Below are 12,314 nucleotides of genomic sequence, written 5' to 3'. Positions count from 1 at the left end.
TCCACATTCCATTCCACATTCCATTCCATTCCATTCCACATTTCTTTCCATTCCATGCCGTTACACTTTCCATTCCATTCCATTCAATTCCAATCTACTTTCCATTCCATTCCATTAAACATTCCATTGTACTTTCCATTCCACGTTCCATTCCAATTTCCTTTCCAATCCATTGCATATTCCGTGCACATTCCACTCCATTCCATTCCATATTCCATTCCATTCCATTCCACATTCCATTCCTCATTCCATTCCATTCCATTCCATTCCATATTGCATTCCACTTAGCACTCCATTGCATTCCACATTCCATTCCATTCCATTCCAAGTTCCATTCCATTCTATTCCCCATTCCTTTCCATTCCATTCCACATTGCATTCCATTCCATTACTTTCCACATTTCATTGCAAATTCCATTCTACATTCCATTCGATTCCATTCCACATTCCATTCCATTCCATTTCACATTTCATTCCACTCGACATTCCATTCCATTCCACTCCACATTCAATTCCATTCCATTCCACATTCCTTTCCATTGCATTTCACATTCCATTCCGCATTGCATTCCATTCCATTCCACATTGAATTTCACATTCCATTCCACTCCATTCCCCATTCCATTCCATTAAATTCCACCTTCCATTCCATTCCATTTCACATTTCATTCCACTCGACATTCCATTCCATTCCACTCCACATTCAATTCCATTCCATTCCACATTCCTTTCCATTGCATTTCACATTCCATTCCGCATTGCATTCCATTCCATTCCACATTGAATTTCACATTCCATTCCACTCCATTCCCCATTCCATTCCATTACATTCCACCTTCCATTCCACTTTCAATTTCATTCCATTCAATGTTCCATTCCATTCTATTCCACAGTCCATTCCATTCGATGTTCCATTCCATTCTATTCCACAGTCCATTCCATTCCACGTTCCATTTCACATTGCATTCCATTTCATTCCAAATTCCATTCCACATTCCATTCCATTCCGTGACACATTCCATTCCATTCAATTACACTTTCCTTTGCATTCCAATCCTCATTCCACATTCCATTCCACTTTCCATTCCACGTTTGATTCCACTTTCCATTCCATTCCAAATTCCATTCCACTTTGCATTCCATTCCGTCTTATCTTCAATTCCACATTCCATTCGAAATTCCTTTCCACATTTCATTCCATTCCATAACACATTCCATTCCATTCCATTCCACATTCAATTCCTTTCCATTCCACATTCCACAGTCCATTCCATTCCATTCCATATTCCACATTCCATTCCACTTTCCATTCCACGTTAGATTCCACATTCCTTTCCACATTCATTCCATTCCATTCTGTGTTCCATTTAACTTTCCATTCCATTCCATTCCACTTTCCATTCCACTTTCCATTCCATTTTATTCCATGTTCCAATTCACATTCTATTCCATTCCATTCCATATTCCATTCCATTCCATTCCACATTCCATTCCATTCCATTCTACATTCCATTCCACATTCCGTTCAGTTCCATTCCACATTCCATTCCATTCCACAATCCATTCCACATTCCTTTCCATGACATTCCAGTTTCAATTCCACATTCCATTCAATTCCAATCCACATTCCGTTCCAATCCATTACATTCCATTGCAGTCCTCCTTCCATTCCATTCAATTCCATTCCACATTCCATTCCATTGCATTCCACATTCCATTCCATTCCATTCCACATTCCATTCCATTCAATTCAACTTTCCATTCAATTCCATTCCACATTCCATTCCATTCCATTCCATTCCACGTTGTGTTCTATTCCATTCCACATTCCATTAAATTTCATTCCACGTTGCATTCCATTCAATTCCACGTTCCATTCCATTTCATTCCATGTTCCATTCCACGTTCCATTCCAGTTTCCATTCAACGTTCCATTCCACATTCCATTCCTTTCCATTCCACATTTTATTCCATCCCATTCCACATTGCATTTCACATTAAATTCTATTCCATTCCACATTCCATTCCAGATTCCATTCCCCTCCCTTCCACATTGCATTCCACATAGCATTATATTCCTTTCAACATTCCTGTCCATTCCATTCCATATTCTATTCCATTCCATTCTACTCCACATTTAATTTCATTCCATTCTACATTCTTTTCCATGCCACTCCACATTGCATTCCATTCCTTTGCATTCCACATTCCATTCAAAATTCCATTCCACATTCCATTTGATTGCATTCCACATTGCATTCAATTCCGTTCCACATTCCATTCCATTCCACAATCCTTTCCATTCCATTCCATTCCACATTCCATTCCAAATGAATTTCCATTCCACTTTCCATTCCTCATTCCATTTCATTCCGTTCCACAATCCATACCAAATTCCGTTCCACAATCCATTCCACATTACTTTCCATTCCGGAATCCATTCCACATTCCATTGAACCTTCCATTCCATTTCAAGTTGCATTCCACATTCCATGTCATTCCATTCCACATTCCATTCCTTTCTATTCCACATTCGATTCCATCGCATTCCACTTTACATTCCATTCCATTCCACTTTCCATTCCACATTCTACTTCATTTCATTTCACATTCATTCCATTCCATTCCATTCCTCATTCCATTCCATTCCACGTTCCATTCCATTCCATTACATATTCCATTCCACATTCTATTCCACTCCATTTCACATTACATTATATTCCCTTCCATTCCATTCTACATTTGATTCCCATTCCATTTCACGTTCAATTGCAGTTTCCATTCCACGTTCCATTCCACGTTACATTCCACATTCCATGCCACGTTTCATTCCAATCCATTTCATATTCCATTCCACATTCGATTCCATTCCATTCCGCATTCAATTCCATTCCATTCCACGTTGTATTCCACATTCCAGCCCATTGCATTCCACATTCCATTCCATTCCATTCTATTCTATTCCGTATTCTATTCCGTATTCCATTCCATTCCACGTTTCATTCCATGTTCCATTTCATTCCATTCCACATTCCATTCCATTCCATTCCACGTTCCATTCCACATTCCATTCTATTCCATTCCACATTCCATTCCATGTCATTCAACATTCCATTCCACATTCAATTCCCTTCCATTCCCAATTCCATTCCACATTCCATTAAACAATGCATTCCACACGCCATTCCATTCCGTAATCCATTCCACGTTCCTTTCCACGATCCATTACATTTCATTCCATTCCACATTCCATTATATTCAATTCCATTGCACATTACATTTCATTCCATTCCACGTTCCCTTCCATTCCATTCCAATCCACATTCCATTCCACTTTGCATTCCTTTCCATTCCACGTTTCATTCCACATTCCATTCCATTGAATTGCACATTCCATTCCATTCCTTTCCACATGGCATTCCATTCCATTCCACATTCCATTCCATTCCGTTCCACTTTCCATTCCACTTTCCATTCCATTTCATTCCACATTCCATTTCATCTTCCATTCCATTGCAATCCATTCCACATTCCATTCCATTCCATTCCACTATCCATTCCATTCCATTCCACATTCCATTCCATTCCATTCCACAATCCATTCCAATTTCCCTTCCATTCCACGTTCCATTCCACATTCCATTCCATTCCACTTTCCGTTCCACATTCCATTCTCGTTCCATTCAACTTTCCATTCCATTCCATTCCACGTTACTTTCCACATGATATTGAATTCCATTAATCATTCCACTACATTCCGTTCCATCCCTCATTCTATTCTATTCCATTCCACATTCCATTCCATTCCATTAAACATTGCCTTCCATTGTGTTCCATTCCACATTCCATTCTATTCCACATTCCATTCCATTCCATTCCACCTTCAGATCCATTCCATTCCGTACCAGTCCTTGTTCCATTCCATTCCATGTCATTCCACATTCCATTCCATTCCATTCCACATTCCTTTCATGTTCCATTCCACGTTCAATTCCGCGTTCCATTCTACATTCCATTCCGCATTCAGTTCCAGGTTCCAATCTCTTACATTCTATGTTCTGTTCCACTTTCCATTCGACGTTCCACGTTCCATTACACTTTCAATTTCATGTTCAATTCCATGTTCCATTCCATTCCATTCCACCGTCCATTCAATGTTCCATTCCCCATTCTTTTCCATTCCACTCCACATTCCATTACACATTCCTTTCCTTTCCATTCCACATTCCCTTCCATATTTCATTCCATTATTTTCCACTTTGCATTCCACGTATCATTCCATTCCATTTCACACTCCATTGCATTCCATTCCACGTTCCTTTCCGTTACATTCCCATCCATTCTACATTGCATTCTATTCCACTACACCTTCCATTCCACATTCCACTCCAATCCATTCCACATTCCATTCCACATTCCATTTCTTTCCATTCCATACCACATTCCATTTCATTCCATTCCACATTTTATTCGATTCCACATTCCATTCCACATTGCATTCTATATTCCATTCCGTGCCATTCAACACTGCATTCCAGTCCATTCCACATTCCATTCCATTCCATTCCACAATCCATTCCATTCCACATTTCATTCCATTCCACATTCCATTCCACATTGCATTCCGTTCCATTCCACATTTCCTTCTACATTCCATTCCATTCCCTTCAGCATTCCATTCCATTCCATTCAACAATCCATTCCATTCCATTACTTTCCTTTCCACCTTCCATTCCATTTCATACTGCATTTCATTCCATTCCATCATTGCGTTCCACATTCCATTCCACTCCATTTGACACTGCATTGCACATTCCTTTCATTTCCATTCCTCATTCCATTCCATTCCACATTCCATGCCACATTCCGTTCCATTCCATTCCACATTCCATTCCACATTCCATTCGATTCCATTCCACATTGCATTACATTCCATTCCACATTCCATTCCATTCCATTCCACATTCCATACCATTCCATTCCACATTCCATTCCATTCCATTCCACATTCCATACCATTCCAATCCACATTCCATTCCATTCCCTTCCATATTCCATTCCATTCCATTCCATTCCACATTCAATTCCCTTTCACCTTCCATTCCATTCCATTCCCCATTCCATTCCACTTTCAATTTCACGATCGTTTCCATTCCATTCCATTCCACTTTCCATTCCATTCCACATTCCATGCCACATTCCGTTCCATTCCATTCCACATTCCATTCCACATTCCATTCGATTCCATTCCACATTGCATTACATTCCATTCCACATTCCATTCCATTCCATTCCACATTCCATACCATTCCATTCCACATTCCATTCCATTCCATTCCACATTCCATACCATTCCAATCCACATTCCATTCCATTCCCTTCCATATTCCATTCCATTCCATTCCATTCCACATTCAATTCCCTTTCACCTTCCATTCCATTCCATTCCCCATTCCATTCCACTTTCAATTTCACGATCCTTTCCATTCCATTCCACTTTGCTTTTAACGTTCCATTCCACGTTCCATTACACTTTCAATTCCAGGTTCCATTCCTTTCCATTCCAGTTTCCATTACATGTTCCATTCCATGTTCCATTACACATGCCATTCAACATTCCATTGCACATTCCATTCCACATTCCATTCCACGTTCCATTCCATTCAATTCCCCTTTCCATTACACGGTCCATTCCTTTCCATTCCAACTCCATTCCACATTTCAATCCATTCCATTTCACATTCCATTCCGCATTTCATTCCAGATTCCATTCCACATTCCATTCCATTCCACGTTCCTTTCCACATTCCTTTCAACATTCCATTCCTTTCCACATACCATTCCACATTCCATTCCATTCCATTCCACTTTGCATTCCACATACCATTCCATTCCATTCAACTTTCCATTCCATTTCATTCCACATTCCATTCGACCTTCAATTCGATTCAATTCCACATTTCATTCCACTTTCCATTACACATTCCATTCCACATTCCATTCAATATTCCATTGCATTCCATTATGCATTCCATTCCACATTCCATTCCACATTCCATTTATTCTATTCCAGATTCCATTCCATTCCATTCCGGAATTCATTCAGTTTCATTCCATATTCTATTCCATTTCATTCCTCTTTGCATTCCATTTCATTCCAAATTCCATTCCACATTCCATTCCTCTACATTCCACATTCCATTCCACATTGTATTCCATTCCATTCCACATTCCATTCCATTCCATTCAATTCCACATTCCATTCAATTCCACATTCCAACAATTCCATTCTATGCTACATTCCATTCCTTTCAATTCCATTGCACTTTCCATTCCATATTCTGTTCCATTACATTCCACATTCCATTCCCTTTCACTTTTAATTCCCCGTTCAATTCCACGTTCCTCTGCTTGCAATTCCACTTTGCATTCCACTTCCATTCCACGTTCCATTCCAAGTAGCATTCCACGGTCTATTCCAGGTTTCTATCATTTCCATTCCACATTTCATTCCATGTTCCATTCCACATTCCATTCCACGTTCCATTCCACATTCCATTCCACATTCCATTCCACATTCCATTCCATTCCATTCCGCATTCCATTGCACATTCCATTGCACGTTCCATTCCATTGAATTCCACATTCCATTCCATTCCATTCCACATTCCATTCCCTATTCCACTGTATTCCATTCCACTTTCCATTCCACATTCCATTACACAATCCATTCCACAATCCATTCCATTCCACATTCCATTAAACAATGCATTCCACATTCCATTCCATTCCACGTTCCCTTCCACATTGCATTCCACATTCTAGTCCGTTCCACGTTCCATTGCACATTCCATTCCAAGTTGCATTCCACATTACATTCCGTTCCATTCCACATTGCATTCCACGTTCCATTCCATTCCACAATCCATTCCAATTCATTCCACATTCCATTCCATTTCATTTCACATTCCATTCGACCTTCCGTTGCACTCCATTCCACATTCCATTCCAGATTCCATTAAATTCCATTCCGCATTCCATTGCACATTCCTTTCCACGTTTCATTCCAATCCATTCCACATTGCATTCCGCATTCCATTACATTCCACATTGCATTCCACATTCCATTCCATTCCATTGCAGTTTCCATTCTATTTCATTACACATTCCATTCGACCTTCAATTCCATTCCTTTCCACATTCCATTCCATTCCATTCCACATTCCATTCCACGTTCCATTCCACATTTCATTCCATTCCATTCTACATTCCATTACACATTCCATTCATTCTATGCCACATTCCATTCCACATTCCATTCCACGTTCCATTCCACATTTCATTCCATTCCATTCTACATTCCATTCCACATTCCATTCATTCTATGCCACATTCCATTCCACATTCCATTCCATTCCATTCCACTTTCCATTCTATTCCGTTCCACATTCCATTTCATGTTCCATTCCATTGCATTCCATATTCCATTTCATTTTGCGTTCCATTCCATTCAATTTTACTTTCCATTCCACGTTCAATTCCATTCCATTCCACATTCCATTGTTCTCCACTTTCCGTTCAATTCCATCCAATTAAAATTTCCATGCCATTCAATTCCATTCCACGTTCCGTTCCACATTTTCTTCATGCCATTCCACAGTCCATTCCCCTTCACATTCCATTCCACGTTCAATTCCACTTTCCTTTCCTTTCCATTCCACTTTGAATTCCACGTTCCATTCTACTTTCCATTCCACGTTACATTCCACGTTCTATTCCTGGTTCCATTCCTTTCCATTCCACTTTCCATTCCATGTTCCATTCTACATTACATTCCACATTACATTCCACATTTCATTCCACATTCCATTAAACATTCCATTGCATTAGAGTCCACATTCCATTGAACATTCCATTCAACATTCCATTCCACGTTCTATTTCATTCCACTCCACATTCCATTCCAATACATTCCACGTTCAATTCCACATTCCATTCCTTTCCATTCCACATTCCATTTCATTCGATTAGACATTGCATTCCACCATCCATTCCACATTCCATTGCATTCCATTACACATTCCATTGCATTCCATTGCACATTCCTTTCCACATTCCATTCCATTCCATTCCACATTCCATTCCACATTCCATTCCACATTCCATTCCACATTCCATTCCACATTCCATTCCACCTTACCTTCCATTACACATTCCATTGCATTCCATTCAACTTTCCATTCCACATTCCATTGCACATTACGTTTCATTCCATTCCTCGTTTCATTCCATTCCATTCCACGTTCCATTCCATTCCACTCCACATTCCATTCCAATATATTCCACGTACAATTTCATATTCCACTCCATTCCATTCGAATACGTTCCACGTACAATTTCACATTCCACTCCATTCCATTCCACATTCCATTCCATTCCATGCCACTTTCCATTCCGCAATCCATACCACATTCCGTTCTATTCCATTCCACCTTAAATTCCACATTTCTTTCCACATTTCATTCCATTGCATTCCACTTTCCATTCCATTTTCTATTCCATTCCATTCCACAATCCATTCCACATTCCATTCCAATCCATTCCACATTCTATTCCACATTTGAGTCCATTCCATTCCATGTTCCATTGCACATTGCATTCCACATTCCATTCCATTCCTTTCCTCGTTTCATTCCATTCCATTCCACGTTCCTTTCCATTCCATTCCGCCTTCCATTCCACATTCCGTTCCAATCCACTCCACTTTCCATTCCATTCCGCCTTCCATTCCACATTCCATTCCAATCCACTCCACTTTCCATTCCATTCCATTCTACGTTCTATTCCACATTCCATTCCATTCCATTCCGTATTCCCTTCCATTCCATTCCACTTTCCATTGCATTTCATTCGCCTCCATTCCGCTTTCCATTCCAATTCCGTTCCAAATTCCGTTCTATTCCATTACATAGCATTACTTATTCCATTGCACATTTCATTCCACATTCCATTTCACTTTCCGTTTTACATTCCATTCCCCATTTCATTCCATTTCATTCCACGTTCCATTCCACATTCAATTTCATTCTTTCCACATTAAATTTCACATTCCATTCCACATTCCTTTCCATTCCATTCCAATGCACATTCAATTCCACTCCATTCCACTTTCCATTCCACATTCCATTCCGTTCCATTCCATATTATATTCCACATTCCCTTCCATTCCACATTCCATTCCCTTCCATTCTAGGTACCATTCCATTCCATTCTATGATCCATTCTCTTTCATTCCACATTCCATTCCACATTCCATTCCATTCAGTTGTACATTCCACTCCATTCCATTCCACAGTCCATTCCATTGCAATCCAAGTTCCATTTCATTCTATTCCACGTTCCATTTCGTTTCATTCCACGTTCCACTCCACTTTCCATTCCGTGTTCCATTCCACGTTCCATTCTACGTTACATTCCACTTTCCATTCCACGTTCCATTCCACTATCCATTCGACTTTCCATTCCACGTTCTATTCCAAGTTTCATTCCACGTTGCATTCCATTGCATTGCACATTCCAATCCACATTCCATTCCACATTCCGTTCCATTCCATTTCACATTCCATTCCATTCCATTCCACATGCCATTGCACATTCCTTTCCATTCCATTCAACATTGCATTCAAATCCATTCGATATTCCATTCCACATTCCATTCTACATTCCATTCCATATTCCATTCCACATTTCATTCCATTCCATATTCCATTCCACATTGCATTCCATTCCATTTCACATTCAATTCCACTCCATTCCATTCCATTTCACATTCCATTCCATTCCAATTTCCACTCTATATTCCGATCCATTCCATTCCATATTCCATTCAATACCTTTCCATTGCATTCCACATTACAATTAATTCCATTCCACCTTCCATTACATTACCTTCCACATTCCATTCAATTCTTCATTCCACGTTCCATCCCATGTTCCATTACACGTTCAATTCCAGTCCATTCCGCATTCCATTGCATTGCATTCCACATTCCATTGCATTTCATTTCACTTTCCATTCCTCATTCCATTACATTCCTTTTCACATTCCATTCCAAATTCCATTCCATTACATTCCACATTGCATTCCAAATTCCATTACATTCCATTCCACATTCCATTCCATATTCCATTTCACATTCCACATTTCATTCCAAATTCCATTCTTTCCATTCCACATTCCATTCCACATTCCATTTCACATTCCTTTCCATTCCATTCCACATTCTCTTCCATTCCATTCCACATTCCCTTCCATTCCATTCCACATTCCATTCCATTCCATTCGATATTCCATTCAATTCCATTAAATTCCAATTTCCCTTTCATTCGATTCCAAGTTCCATTACAAGTCCCATTGCACTTTCCATTCTTCATTCCATTCCATTCCATTCCACGTTCCATTCCACCTTCCATTCCACTTTCCATTCCACGTTCCATTCCACATTTCATTCCACTCCACTTCGTATTCCATTCCACATTCCATTCCAATTTTTTCCACATTCTCTTCCATTCCATTTCAAATTCCATTCCATTTCATTCCAATCCACATTTCATTCCATTCCTTTCCATATTTCATTCCATTCCCTTCGACATTGCATTCCAATGCATTCCACATTCCATTGCATTCCATTCCGCATTCAACCCCATATTCCATTCCACATTCCATTCCATTCCACAATCCTTTCCTTTCATTCCATTGAATTAAACATTAAATTTCACATAGATTTGCATTCCCTTCCAAATTCCATTCTACAATCCATTCCATTCCATTTCTCATTCCATTCAATTCCAATCCATTCCATTCCACATTCCATTCCACTCCATTCATCATTCTATTCCATTCCATTCCACATTGCATTCCATTGTATAGCACATTCCATTCTATTCCATTCCACATTGCATTCCAAATTCCATTCCTTTCCATACCGTATTCCATTCCACATTCTATTCCATTCCATTCTCATTCCATTCCAAATTCCCTTCCATTACATTCCATATTCCATTCTACGTAAAAATGCATTCCGTTCCACTTTCCGTTAAATTCCATTCCATTCCACTTTCCATTCCATTCCATTCCATTCCACTTTCCATTCCATTCCACTTTGCATCCCATTCCATTCCACGTTCCATTCCACTTTCCATTCCACGTTCCATTCCACGTTCCATTCGACATTCCATTCCACGTTCCATTTCACATTCCATTCCACGTTCCATTCCACTTTCCATACCATTTTGCATTTCTCATTTCTTTCCACGTTCTATTCGATGTTCCAATCCACGTTCCATTCCACATTCCATTCCACGTTCCATTTCATTCCATTCCACATTCCGTTCCACGTTTCATTCCGTTCCATTCCTCATACTCTTCCACGTTCCATTCCACATTCCACTCATTCCATTTCAAATTCCATTCCATTCTTTTCCAATCCATTCCATTCCACATTGCTTTCCATTCCATTCAACATTCCATTCCATTCCACATTCCATACCATTCCATTGCATCACATATTCCATTCAATTCCATTCCACATTCCAATCCTTTCCATTCCACATTCCATTCCATTCCACTCCACATTCCACTCCACATTCCATTACACATTCCAATCCATTCCACTCCACGTTCCATTCCTTTCCATTGCATTCCTTTCCGCATTCAATTCCATTCCATTCCATTCCACATTCCAATCCATTCCCTTGCACATTCCGTTGCATTCCACTCCACATTCCATTGCATTCATTTGAATTCCATTCCATTCCACCTTCCACTCCATTCAATTCCATTCTGCAATACATTCCATTCCCTTCCACATTCCATTCCATTCCGTTCCACTTTCCTTTCCAAATTCCTTTCCATTGCGTTCCTCATTCCATTCCATTCCATTCCAAATTCCATTGAATTCCATTCCAGATTCCATGCCTTTCCACTTTCCATTCCACGTTCCATTCCATGTTCCATCCCATGTTCCATTCCATGTTCAATTCCAGTTCATTCCACATTCCATTCCATTCCATTCCACATTGCATTCCAATTTCTAATTCCATTCCACATTCCATTCGTTTTTTCATTCTACCTTTCTTTCTTTCCGCATTCCATTCCACATTCAATTCTATTCCATTTCACTTTCAATTCCACTCTATTCCATTCCATTCCACATTCCATTCCATTCCACTTTCCACTCTACATTCCAATCCATTCCATTCCATACTCCATTCAATTCCCTTCCATTGCATTCCACATTCCAATCCTTTTCATT

This window comes from Pongo abelii, chromosome 23 (genome assembly GCF_028885655.2).
Source record: "Pongo abelii isolate AG06213 chromosome 23, NHGRI_mPonAbe1-v2.0_pri, whole genome shotgun sequence".
Classification (NCBI taxonomy): domain Eukaryota; kingdom Metazoa; phylum Chordata; class Mammalia; order Primates; family Hominidae; genus Pongo; species Pongo abelii.
This window is presented reverse-complemented; position numbering follows the sequence as displayed.